The sequence below is a fragment of the Rhincodon typus genome, chromosome 6, assembly GCF_021869965.1.
Source record: "Rhincodon typus isolate 14 chromosome 6, sRhiTyp1.1, whole genome shotgun sequence".
NCBI lineage: Eukaryota > Metazoa > Chordata > Chondrichthyes > Orectolobiformes > Rhincodontidae > Rhincodon > Rhincodon typus.
This window is the reverse complement of record NC_063337.1, coordinates 5,452,883-5,467,664: the sequence shown is the minus strand read 5'-3', so window position 1 is coordinate 5,467,664 and position 14,782 is coordinate 5,452,883.

Genomic DNA, 14,782 nt, shown 5'->3' with positions numbered 1-14,782 from the left:
GTAGGACAGTCAGCACCTTGTAGAGAGATAGTGTTAACTTTTTAAGTTGGCCTTTTCATTTCATTAGCCTGTCTGAGCAAATGCAGTGTTTAGTTCTGGTAGTATATTAGTGAATCATCATCTAACCTTTCCATTTCAACATAAGAACTAGGCGTAAGCCATTCAGCCTCTCAGGTCTGCCCTGCTATTAGACAAGACTGTGACTAATCTGCCCATGGCTTCAACTCCTCTTTCATGCCAGCTCATTGGAGCCCTCAACTCCCTGAAATTTCAAAAATTTATCTGCTTCCTTTTTAAATACTTTGTGATCTAGCCTCCACAACCCACTATGATAGAAAATTCCAGACTTTAACTAACCTGTGGCAGAAGAAATTCCTTCACCTCTTGATTTTAAATGAGTGTTTCATTATGCTATACATATGCCTCCTAGTTCATCTCCCCAGTAGTGGGAAAATCTTAACATCTACCCTGTCAAGCCTCCTCAGAATCTTATGTTTCAATAAGAGCACTCCTCATTCTTTTAAACACTAATCCTGAAGGACCTAAGCTGTTTAGTTGTTCCTCATAAATCAAAACCTTCATTCCCAGGAAACAGTCTAGTGAATCTCTTGAACAACTTCCAATGCCAGTTTATGCGGCATGGTGGCTCAGTGGTTAGCACTGCTGCCTTACAGCACCAGGGACCAATGTTGGATTCCACCCTTGGGTGACTGGAGTTTGCACATTTTCCCTGTGTCTGTATGGATTTCCTCTGGGTGCTCAGGCTTCCTTCCACAGTCCAAAGATATGCAGATTAGGGTGAATGGACCATGCTAAGTTGTCCTCTAGTGTCCAGGGATGTGCAGGCCAGAAGGATTAGCCATGGGAAATGTAAGGTTACAGAGAAAGGGTAAAGGGTGAGTCTGGGTGGGATGCTCTTTGGAAGGTTGGTGTGGACTTGATGGGCTGAATGGCCTGCATCCACACTGTAGGGATTCTGTGATCGTCTTAAAGACCAGAATCAAACTGTAACAGTACACCAAGTGCAGCCTCACCAACACACTGTATTAATTATACTTTCCTGTTTTTAAACTCCAAACCCTAACAATAAGGGTCAGAATTCCATTTGCCGCCTTAATGACTTGCTGTGGCCCATGTTTTTTGTTTAATTTAGAAGAACACCCAGATCCTTCCATGCTGAGTGTTTATGGAATTTCTGTCTTTGATCTTTACCCCAAAGTGCATGACCTCACATTTCTCCTCTTTAAGCTACATCTGCCATCCACTCTCTAGGACCTGTAGCACAATGTGCTCTCACACCTATTTTGTATCATCAGCAATGGCTTTGTCACTACCCATAGTGTGTACTTTTGTGCCAGTGTAGACAGCGGTGAGGTGAGGGAGGAGGGATGGCGGCACAGGCATTGTTGATGGTGAACTGGCTCAGGACTGATGGACTCTCTTTAAGCTACACCTTTCTGTTTTTTCCCTTTTATTCTTAAATTCTTTTAAATGGCACCAAATCATGGTGACAAATGAAAGCTTTTCACTGTATTGTAGTTTTACTGTGAAATACATGACAATAAAATTCACATTTAAAGTTAGGTCACATGGGATTCAGGGTGAGCTTGCCAATTGAATATGTAAATGGGTTAATGGTAGGAGATAGAGTAATGGTGGAGGGTTGCTTTTTGGGCTGGAGGCCTGTGACCAGCAGTGTTCCACAGGGATCGGTTCTGGGTTCTCTTCTATTTGTTGTTTATATGAATGATTAGGATGAGAATATAAAAGGCGTGGTTGGTGAGTTTGTGGATGACACCAAAATTGGTGGCATAGTAGACAGTGAAGAAGGTTTTCTAAGATTACAAACGGATCTTGATCAAATGGGTCAATGGGCTAAAATATGGCAGATGGAGTTCAATCTAGATAAAAGTATTGCATTTTGGCCCAACAAACAAGGGTAGGGCTTATATAATTAATGGTAGGGCCTTGGGTAGTGTTGCAGAACAGAGGGATGTAGGGATGCCAGTACATAATTCTGTAAAGTTTCCATTACACACGGTGATTAAAAAGGCATTTGGCACGCTTACCTTTGTTGCTCAGTCCTTTGAGTATAGGAGTTGGGACGTCATGTTGAGGTTATGCAGGACATTGGTGAGGCCCCTTGTTGAACACTGTGTCCAGTTCTGGTCACCCAGTTATAGGAAAGATATTATCAAGCTGGAGAGGGTTCAGCAGAGAGATACCAGGATGTTGCTGGGTATGGAAGGCTTGAGTTACACAAAGGCTGGATAGTTTGGGACTTTTTTTCATTGGAGTGTAAGAGGTTGAGAGGACACCTGATAGAAGTTTATAAAATAATTAGAGTCTTACAGCATGGAGACAGGCCCTTTGGCCCAAACTGGTCCATGCCGACAAAAATGTCCATCCATGCTAACCCTGTTTCCCTGCATGTGGCCCATTTCCTTCTAAACCTTTCCTACCCATGTATTCATTCCAAATGCCTTTTAAATGTTGTTATTGTTCCTGCCTCAACCACTTCCACTGGCCGCTTATTCCATATGCGTACTACCCTCTGTAAAACAAAAAAGTAGCCCTCCGGTTCCCATGTATTCTTTCCCCCTTACCTTAAACTGATGACCTCTAGTGCTCAATTCAGCAAACCTGGGAAAAAGACTGAGTGCATTTACCCAATCCACGCTTCTCATGATCTTATAGACTTCTATAAGATCCCTTCTCAGTCTCCTAAGCTCTAAAGAAAAATGTCCTAGTTTGCCCAACTTGTCCCTATACTCAGTCCCTTGAGTCCTGAAAACATCCTTTATAAGTTTGTTCTGCACTCTTTTCCAGTTTAATAACATCCTATAGCAAGGTGACCAAAACTGAACACAATACTCTGAGTGTGGCCTTACCAACATTCTGTACAACTGCAGCATAACTTCCCAACTTCTATACTCAATGCCCTGACTGATAAAGGCCAGTGTGCCAAAAGCGACCTTCGTTGCCCTGTCTACCTGTGAATCCACTTTCGGAGAACTGTGCACCAAGGTTCCGCTACACTCCTTAAGGCCCTACCAATCACCATGAAACTCCTGCCTTGATTTGACTTTCAAAAATGCAACATGCCACGCTTATCTATATTAAACTTCATTTGCCATTTATCGATGCACTTGCCCAGCTGATCAAGATCCTGCTGCAATTTCTGATAACCTTCCTCACTGTCCACGATACCACCTATTTTAGTGTCATCCGCAAACTTACTAATAATGCTTGTATGTTCTCATCTAAATCATTGATATAGATAATGGGTACAGCACCAAAGCCTGAGAGACCCCACTAGTCACAGTCCTCCAGAGCTATAGATAGAGTTAATGGTAGTTGTCTTTTCCCGAGGATGGTGGATTTCAAGACAAAGGTATATGTTTTAAGGTGAGACGAGAGCGATTTAAAGAAGACATGGGGACAAATTTTTTTACACAGATGGTGTTTCGTGTGTCGAATGAACTTCCTGAGGAAGTGGTGGATGCGGGTACAATCTCAACGTTTAAAAGACGTTTGGGTAAGTATGTGAATAGGAAAGATTTGGAGGCAAGTGGGCCAGGTGCAGGCAGGTGGAACTAGTTTAGTTTGGGATTATGGGCTGGTTGGACTGAAAGGTCTCTTTCTATGCTGTATGACTCTATTTCTAACCAGTCAATATCATTAAATTTAGCATAGAATCTATTTGTTTTTAAAGTTTTCAAGAAAATTTGTAGCTTGGGTTGTGGAAGAGGTTGTAGACCTGCTCAGCGAGCCGGTGGGTTTGGTTGCAAAAGTTTCTTCACTTTGCTACTCAGTGCACCTCTCGTGAAGTGTCAGTGTTCTGATCTGCATCTTATTTATATGCCTCGGTTTGCTGGGGTGATTGTTATTACTTCTGGTTTTGTTTCTCAGTGGTTTATGCACAAGGTCTAATTCAGTGTGTTTGATCGAGTTCTGTTTGGAATACCAGGCCTCCAGGAATTTCCTGGCATGTCCCTGTTTGGCTTGTGTGATCATCAATGTGTTGCCTAGTTGAATGGGATCCATGCCCAAAACTGGGGTAACAAACAAAATAGCATGCAAGGACTGTGAGAAACACTGCATAGGCCAAACAGGAAGAAAATTGATTATATCGATACATGAACACCAACTAAACACCAACTAAACACCAAGAAACATGATCAATTCTTACTTATCTCCCTACACACAGACAAAGAAGGACAGGAATTTGACTGGGACAACACACGTCGATAATCGCACAAGCCAAACAGACATGCCAGGGAATTCCCGGAGGCCTGGTATTCCAACCGGAACTCGATCAACCAACACATTGAACTAGACCCTGTGTACAAACCACTGAGAAACAAAACTGGAAGTAATACCAATCACCCCAGTAAACCGAGGCATATAAATAACAAGCGGGTCAGAACACTCACGCTTCACTGGAGGCGGACGGACGATGTTACCTAGCAGGGTGATGAAACATTTGCAACCAAACCCACTGGCTCGGCTAGCATGTCCACACCCTCTGTTTGTTTTTGCTGCCATAGTGCAGAAGGGCCTCTATCTTGAATCATTTTTGGCTCTTTCCACTTGAGTTTCTGCCTGTTAATGATTTATATAACTGCATCTTGAACCCCTTTATTAGTTGTTACCCCTGTCATTTCCAGTGGTTGAACTGGCTATTTCCAACGAGTTGATTATAAAAGCGAAGTTTAAGACCAAATCCTCTGACAGCTGTTACTTTAGTGCTGTTTGTAGGAAAGGATTCCCTTCCCAACGAGGAGGAAAAGTTGGCAGCTCTAACTGTGGCACAGTCTGCAGAGACAGAGAAACTCTGAGCAAGAAACGCCATTCAACTCTTCAAGTATGTGCTACGATTCCATAGAATCATGGCTGATTCTCTATCTCAGTGCCCTATTCCTGCTTTCTCCCCATACCCTAAAAAAAAAATTTTTTTCTTAAATGCGTTCAGCGACTTGTCCTCCATTGCTTCCTGTGATAGAGAATTTCACTCCCCTTTGAGCAAAGAAAGGTTTCCTCTTCTCAATCCGAAATGGTCTGCCCTGTACCTTGAGACCGTGCCCCACGTACTAGACTCCCCATTCAGGGAAAATGCCCTGCACCTAGCTTATCCAGCCCTGTCAGAATTTTGTTTCAATCAGATTCCCTCCTCATCCCAAACCCTGGTGGACAACTAGTGAATACTAGCCCGCTTGAACCAATGTCTCTTCATAGGCCAATCCAGCCATTCCTGGTATCATACTGTTGAACTTCTGCTCTGTCTATGGCAAAGACAGTGTGGAGCTTGCAGCTGCTCCTGGGATTGCAGGCTTAGTTAAAGATTTATTACTCTTTTAATACAGTTATTATATTTCATTAATATAAGATTTTTATTCATTTGGTTTAAATTTAAAAGACACTTGGATATGTACATGAATAGGAGAGTTTTGGAGGGATATGGACCAGGAGCAGGCGGGTGGGACTAGTTTAGTTTGGGATTAGGTTCGGCATGGATTTGTTGGACCAAAGGGTTTGTTTCTATGCTGTATGACTCTGCCTGTATAAGTGTGCCTCTCCTTAGGGAGATCAAAGCTGCATACTGTATTCCACGTGTGGTCTTAGAAGCCCTGTGTAACTGCAGTAAGACAGCCCTATTTCTTGTGATGAATGCCACTATACTGTGAATATAGTTTCCACAATCTCCCCATGTCTGTGTGGGTTTCTTCCCACACTCCAAAGATGCGCAGTTTAGGTGGGTTGGGCATTATGGGCAATATAGCATGGCCAGAGATGTGCAGGCTACATGGTTTAGCTGTGGAAAATGTGGGGTTGTAGGGAGGGGATGGGGATGGGTCTGGGTCTGGGTCTGGGTGGGATGCTTTTCAGATGACTGGTGAGGACTCAATGTGCTAAGGAGCCTGCTTCCACACTAAGGATTCTATGATTCTGGGCATTAGTCTTCCCAATTGTTTACTGCATCTGCTTGTCTACTTCCACTGACTGGTGCACAAGGATATCCTGATCCCTTTGTATTTCCACCCTTCCCGCTGTATCATTTAAAAAATACACTTCCTTTAGTGTGAAAAACAAAGTATATAACCCCACATTTAACTACATGAGACCTCATCAGCTTGAGGAAAGTAAAGATCATCATGGAAAGGTAGAATAATGTGAGATTTGGAAATATGGACAAAAAACTTATTGCACTCATTTGTTTTGATTTATTGTAGTCACATGTACCTAAATACCGTGGAAAGCTTTGTGTGTGAGCAGTACAGGCAGATCATCGCAACCAAGGACATAAACGATCATAGGGTGCTTAGACAGAATGAGGCATACAGGTTACACTGCACAGGAGCTGTACAAAGCATGATTAACATTAACAAGATGAACATTATTTGAAAGGGGACCCTTTTCTGAAGAAGGGTCTAGGCCCGAAACGTCAGCCTTCCTGTTCCTCTGATGCTGCTTGGCCTGCTGTGTTCATCCAGCTGTACACCTTGTTATCTCAGATTCTCCAGCATCTGCAGTTCCCACTATCTCTGGAACATTATTTGAAGTTAGAGTCCATTTATCAGTATAATAATAGCAGGGAACAAATTATGCTTGAAGTTGTTGGTGCGTGTTCAAGCTTCTGTGTCCTCTGCCTGATGGAAGAGGTTGTAGGAGAGCATTACCAGGATGGGAGGGGTCTTTGAAGATGATGGCAGCCATTCCATGGCAACGAGCTGTGTACATGAAGTCCATGGCTGGAAGGTTGGCTTCTGTGATGGTCTGGGCTGTGCACACAATCCTCTATAGTTTCTTATGGTCCTGGGCAGAGCAGCTGCCATAAAGGAATCAAACCTGCATCCAATGTATTAAATGGCACAATCATCTTCAATGTGTGAGTACCCAAGATTGCACAGACTTTAAGTACGTGGCTGTTAAGGGCTAGAGCAATCAAGCATTAATGAACTTTTTAACGGGGAGATCAAAGCAAAATGCTGCTGATACTGGAGATCTGAAAAGTTCATTAAGTCATATTGAACTCAAAATGTCATCCACAGATGCTTCCAGACCTGTTGGGTTTCTCCAGCACTTTCTGGCTTTAAGCTTCAGGTAATGGGAATGTAAATCACCAATCAGCACCTTAATCTTCTTCACTGCCTATGGATATCAGTACAGGAACAGACCTTTTGGCCCAATCCATCCATGCCAACCAGCTTTCCTAAACTGAACTACTCCCATTTGCCTGCATTTGGCCCATATCCTCTAAACCTTTCCTATCCATGTACCTGTTCAAATGTTGAAATTGTTTTTGTCTCTACCACTTCCTGTGGCAGCTCATTCCAAAAACACATCACCCTGTCCGTGAAAAAGTTACTGTCACTGGCTGAGCCAGCATTCATTGCCCAGAGAGCAGTTAAATGTCAACCACATTGTTCTGGATATGGAGTCACATGTAGGCCAGGCATGATGGCTGTTTGCTTTTGTAAAGGGGACTAGTGAACCAAATGGGATTTTCCTGGCAATCAGCAATGGTTTTGTGATCGCCATTAGACTCTTAATTTTACCATCTGTTGTGTTGGGAAATTAAACTCAGATCCCAGAATGTTACCTGAATCTCTGGATTGATAGTTCAATGATAATACCACCAGGCAATTCCTTCTGTAACCCTAGATATAAAGGCCAGCATTCCATTAGCCTGTTTAATTATTTTGGAGAACCATCTCATTCAAGATTTGTTCTAGTGGCTAATTTTGATTAACACATAAATTGTTTATAATGGACCAGATAATCAAATGATATTAATTATATGGCATAATAATGTTAAACTTGCCATAAACAAATTATTATTTGTGGCATGACATAAAATATCCTGCTTTGCTGTGAATTTACAGATGGAACAGTTTGATGCAAAGAGAATATTTCCTCGTAGCAGAATCCAGAACTAGTTTTATCCCGAATCCTTTTAAGACAGAGATGAAGGGGAGACAATTCCAGGGCTGTCATTCTTTGGAATTCCCTTCCTAAAAGGCAGTGGATGTAGAACCTTTAAATATTTTTTAAAGCAGGGGTAGATAGATTCTTGATGACCAAGGGGGTGGAAGATTATTGAGGGTTTTCAGGAATGCAGAGTTGAGGTTAAAACAAGATGAACCATGATCTTATTGAATGGTGGAGCAAGTTTAAAGGGCTGAGTGGCCAACCTTTGTCTTTTGTTCATACAGAACTTTGTCCCCTATGGCTACTTGATTACCAAGACTTTTACTTTTGCAAATTTGTGAGTCTTACTTTCCTTCCGCAGTTATTGAAACTCCAGTGCTTCAATACAATGTCAAGGTTTCAGTGTCCCAGCAATTTGAATTCCAATTTACCGTCTATCAAACAGAAGACTACTGCTCTCCTCCAAGTCTGAATGAGGGCAGCTTCAACAACACTCGGGAAGCTCTATACTGTCTAGGATAAAGCAGCCTACATCATTGGCACCCCATCTGACACTTAACGTGCATTTTTTTTAATTGATTTTGCAAAACAGCAGTTTTTGGAATGAAACATTCTTTATAACACCTTCGATCTGGTATTACACATCAAGGTGCCTTGTAAGTGTGTTAACAACTAACATTTGACACTGACTGTGTGGTATCAAATCACTGGACATTTGGGCAGCTGACCAAAAGCCGAGAGGTTTTCAGAAGCATCTCAGAGGAGTTAAATGAAGGCAATGGGAAGACTTTTGGAGGAAGGGTTTAGGAAGCTGAGGACACACCTGCTAGTGGTAGGTAAAAAAAAATTAGGGATGCACCAGAGTCTGGTGAAGGAAAGCCGAGATTGTGAAGGGTTGTCGGGCTGGGTAAGGTTACAGAGGTGGAGGTGGTCAGGAGGATGGGTGGGTGTGAGAGAGAGAGGAATGATGCCAGTGACTGATGTAAATGTAAGACTGACTATTCTACTTTTGGCTGGGAGCCAACGTAGATTAGGGAACTCAAGGCAAGTGATGGATGACTGGAACTTGGGGCATGTAAGGATGGAGGCAGCAAAATCTATTGCAAAAGAAAAGAAAACATATTCCAAAGAGCGTTTTCTTTTAAATTGGTCTGAATTAAAAGAGTGATTTATTAACTGGGAATTGTTACAAAGCTTTTCAAAGTAATCATGCTTATCTGCAATACAGAGCCCAATCCAAGTATAACATTTCTTGACAAATGAACCACGTCATTATCATATTAATCATCATTGTTGCCCTGCCTCAGCATGGCAAAGACCTTGAATTATAAATGAACCAAATATTAAATAATTATATAATGGATGGAATTCTGTAGTCAGAGTAATAGTGCAGCTGTCAGGACTCGCCATTATAATGGAATAAATGGGACAGAAACTGGCGTCTCATACACCATGTGCAGTTTAGGGTAAATACTCAAAGTTGATGCTAATGATTCTCTGCTTCTCAAAACAGTACAGTTATAACAGTCCTTGCTTCTAGACTCAGCATTAAGTTCAGTGTAATAATGTGAAGTAGAGTTACTTACCCAGATGCCAGAGCCAGTGCACTCAGCAGCAAGTGAATTTTAGAATGTAATAAATGATCATTAATGTCAAACAAGCCTCTGAAAAGTTAAAATTACTCCATATTTGTCAAATTATTGACACTTTTTCATGTCTTTTATCTCTCTCAATCCCATCCTTCTTGAATTTTAATTTGGGTGCAGAGAGCTAAACAAAGTCTAATTTATACTTCCTGGTTTAGATTTTGTATGTTTCATTGTGGATTCTTCATCTGATTGGTTCAAGAATCTCTCAATATTCCTTCAGAGAATTCTGAAGGAGAGAATTAATCGCCACTTGGAGAGGCAAGGTTTGACCAGAGATAGCCAGTGTCACTTTGTCAGCGGGAGGTCATGCCTAACAAACTTGATTACCGCCTTGAAAAATTCAGTCAGGTGTGTAGATGAGGATAGTGCAGTTGTTTATTGGGATTTCAGCAAAGTCTTTGACGAGGTCCTACATGGGACACTGTTAAGGAAGGTAAAAGTACATGTGATCCAGGAAACAGCAAGATGGATCCAAAATTTGCTTGGCGGGGTGGGGATGATGGGCAGAAGGTGACTTATATGACTGGTCCAGTGGCATAACACAGGGATCAGAGTTGGTCCTTTATTGTTTGTCCGTTATTTAAGCAATACAGATGAGGATGTGGGAGATATGTAAATTTGCAGATGACATGAAGATTGTCCAAATGTTTAACAGTGAGGAAGAAGGTCAGAGGCAGTACGAGGATATAAACAGATTGGGCAGATCAGTGCCTGATGGAATTTAATGCTGCTAAATGTGAGGTACTGCATTTTGGTAGAAGTAACAAGACGAGGGAGTACTCCGTGAATGACAAAACGCTAGGAAGCTCAGAGGGAGGAAACTGGAGCTCACGTAGCTTAGTCGACATGACAGTGTGTTCTTATTCAAAAACTGGGAAAAAGAAATAAGGATCAATAAAGAGAAAAACAAAGCTTTTCTTTAACATTCTTGGGGGTAAGACCCACTCCCTGTGCCTGTATCTGACTCTAGCCTCACACCCAACATGATTAGCCATTTCAGAGGACAATTAAAAGTCAAGAAAGGTAATCCAAACCAGAGAAAAAGACCCACTATCATTTTCTCAAGGCAACCAGCGATGGACACTCTATGCTGGTCTTGCTCCCATCTGAGAATGTATTCACTGCTCTCCTGAATTTAACACCTCTCTAAAACTTATTTTTGCTGAGGTGTGGTACTCCAGGGACCTCCAACACGAGTACCGCGTTCATTCTGGTCGCCACATTACAGGAAGGATGTGAAGGCTTTGGAGAGGGTGCAGCAGAGGTTTACCAGGATGCTGCCTGGATTAGAGGGTATGAGCTATAAGGAGAGGCTAGAAAAACTCAGGTTGCTTTCTCTGGAGTGGCAGAGGCTGAAGGGAGACTTGATAGAAGTCTACAAAATCATGGGATGCATAGTTAGGGTTGATGGTCAGAATTTTCCCAGAGTTGAAGTGTCTTAAATGACCAGGCATCCTGTTTAAGTGAAGGGGGGTGGGGGAGGGGAGTCTTTTACACCGAATGGTAGGTGTGTGGAACATACGGCCAGGAGTGGTGGTGGATGCAGATACGTTAGGGGAGTTTATATGATTTTTAGATAAGCACATGAATATGCAAGGAAAAGAGGGATATGGGCCAAAGGCAGGCAGAAGGGATTAGTTTGGCATCATGTCCAGCACAACATCAATTGCCAAAAGGCCCATTCCTTTGCTATACTGTTCTATCACCCTGTACGACAGTCAGGAGCAAGAACATACGTGTCGATATGGAGAGATGAAATAGGAGCACAAGTAGACCATTCGGCCCCTCAAACCTCCTCCGTCATTCAATAAGATCCTGGCTCATCTGTTTGTGTTTTGAAATGTAAATTTCCATCTACCGCCTGACGAGCAGTTCTAAAGAAGGGTCACAGGACTCAAAACATTAACTCTGTTTCGTTTTTCACAGATGATGCCAGACCTGCTGTGTTTTTCCAGCAATTTTGGTTTTCGTTTAAGAATCTACCCACATTTCTATTAAAACTATTCAAATACTTTCGTCCACTGACTTCTGAGACATTGGTCCAGGGTATCACAAATCTCAGGAAAAACATTCTCCTCATCTCTATCCTGAAAGGGGCAAGCCCTAATTTGTAAACCGTGTCACCTCATTCTGGACTGATCCAGAGGGGGAGCCATCTTTTCCACATCCCCTTTGTTCAGTATCTTGCACGTATCAAAGGTTCAAAAAAGATTTACAAGGATGTTTCTGAGGTTGGAGTGTTTGAGCTAAAGGGAGAGGCTGAACAGGCTGGGCCTATTTTCCCTGGAGTGTCAGAGGTTGAGGGGTAACCTTATAGAAGTCGGTAAAATCATGAAGGCCATGGATAGGGTGGGGGAGTCCAAAACTAGAGGGTGTAGGTTTAAGGTGAGAGGGGAAAGATTTAAACAGGACCTGAGAGATAACTTTTTCACACAGAGGGTGGTGCGTGTGTGGAATGAGCTGCCAGAGGAAGTGGTGGAGGCTGGTACAATACAACATTTAAAAGGCATCTGGATGGGTACATGAATAGGAAGGGTTTAGAGGGATATGGGCCAAATGCTGGCAAATGGGACTAGATTAATTCACAATATATGGTCAGCATGAATGAGTTGGGCTGAAGGGCCTGTTGCTGTGCTGTATGTCTTGCTGACATGATGCAAATCACCTCCTCACTCTTTTAAACTCCAGCAGAAACAATACTTTGGAAGGCCTGGCCAATGCCTCTTGCCTTCCCCTGCATCACTCCCATATTAAATTGTTTGGGGCTTGTTTCTTCACCCACAGAGACTCCCTGTTTATCAGACACACTTTGAGTGAATCTGAACAACCAGCCAAATGTCGATGTGTTCTTTTACCATCGCATCAACCTCCATCTCCCCCAAAATGGGTGGAGTTAGACATATGGGAAGCATTCAATTTTACTGGCTGTCCTTACATCATAATCGCTTCAATAAATTTACTTTAAGTAGAAATCTGAAAAGCAACATGGGACTGAATAAATATTGCAGCGACTTACAGACAAGAAAATTGTTCTGTAACAACATCTTAGCTGCAACCGAGCGTCTCTTTTCTGTACAACCCACTTTCTTGGACAGGTATCATTTCCAACAAATCAATCTGGCCACAGCTCCAGTGCCAGTTCACATTGCACCTGGGGTAAAACCTCCCCTAAAGCTGTAAATCTTTATGATGCATGAAATGAAACGGTTTGAGAATTATTTTGCAGTTATTTTTGTTCCACTGTCCCCCACATTCTGGATTTATGAGTATATTTCATTGAGTATGTTACATTTTCATCTGGAGCCCAATAGGTACCAATGTTGAGTAAAAACCAAAAGAGCTACGGATGCTGTATATCAGAAACAAAAACAGAAATTGCTGGAAAAGCTCAGCAGGCCTGGCAGCGTCTGTGGATGGTAGCAATGTTGGCTGTGAGCCAAGATGGTTGTTGGTTCAAGTCTTCCTTCGGATGTTGGGCATAAAATTGTAATTGGATACTCTGGGTGCCACTACTGACGGGGTGCAGCACTGTCACAAGTGCCGTCTTTTGGGTGAGATATTAAACCAATCTCACAGGAATGTGAACAATTCCACTACTTGAAAGAACTCTGCTCAGTGACCTGAGATAACAAAGTGTAGAGCTGGATGAACGCAACAGGCCAAGCAGCATCAGAGGAGCAGGAAAGCTGACGTTTCGGGTCTGGACCCTTCTTCAGAAACGTCAGCCTTCCTGCTCCTCTGATGCTGCTTGGCCTGCTGTGTTCATCCAGCTCTACGCCTTGTTATCTCAGATTCTCCAGCATCTGCAGTTCCTACTATCTCTGCTCAGTGACCTGCTCTGTAGGGATGATTGGTGATAGATTTGGAAAGGGGGAGGTGCAATGAGACCTGGGTGTCCCAGTGTACCATTTGATGAAAGTAAGCATGCAGACACAGCAAGCTGTGAAAGAAGGTGAATGGTACAGTGGCCTTCATAGTGAGGGGTTTCGGGTACAGGAGCAGGGATGTCTTGCTACAATTGTGCAAGGCCTTGGTGAGACCACACCTGGAGTATTGTGTGCAGATTTGCCCTCCTTACCTGAGGAAGGATGTTCTGGCGATGGAGGGACTGCAGTGAGGGTTTACCAGACTGATTCCTGGGATGGCAGGACTGATGTATGAAGAGAGACCAGATCTATTAGGAAAATATTCTCTGGAGTTTAGAAGAATGAGGAGGAATCTCATATAAACCAATAAAATTCTATCAGGACTAGACAGGATAAACACAGGAAGGATGTTCCTGATGACCGCAGAGTTTAAGATCACAGTCCAGCAGTGTTAAGCTGTTGAGGACTAAGATGAGAGCAAGTGTCTTCACCTAGAGAGTGGGGAGCCTGTGGAATTCTCTGCCACAGAGAGCAGTTGAAGTCAAAACATTGAATGTTTTCAGGAAGGAGTTAGAGTTTTTAGGGTTAAAGGGATCAGAGGGTGTGGGGGAGAAAGCGGGAACAGGGGACTGAGTTGGATAATCTGCCATGATCATAGTGAATGGTGGAGAAGGCTAGAAGGGCTGAATGGCCTACTCCTGCTCCTATTGTCCATGTTTCCATGTTAATTAGGTCACCCCTCCATCTTCTGTGCTCCACTGATTACAAGGCCAGTCTACACACCTTGATATTCCCACAATTTAATTCTGTCAGTTCTGGTGTCATGTTGGTGTATCTGTTCTATGTTGTGGCATCTACACTGTATCCAGTACTCCAGCTGAGATCTAAGGAGTTCCAGTGCAAGTTCAACATCACCTCCCTGCTGGTGTACTCTATGGCCCTGTTAATACAGTCGCAAACACTGTATGCTTTATTAACTGCTCTCTCCACCCATTTTGTCACCTTTAATGATCTGTTCACACATATAGACCCAGGTACCACTGCTCCTGCACCCCCTTTAAAATTATCCACCACGTTTTATATCATTCTTCAACATTACTGTGACCAAAATGCATCACCTCCATATTGAACCTCACCCAATGGAGCCAATTATTAAGCGTAATGTGAAACTCATCCACTTAAATAGACATTAGGATGGAAGGTCAAGGTGGAAGGTTGGAATATCTTAGAGAAGGAGAGAGTGACAGACACTTGTGCTGAGGGAATTTCAGAGCTTGGGTCACAGGAGCTGAAGGCATGGTTACTAACGATGTAACAAATCCAACTGGAGATGTG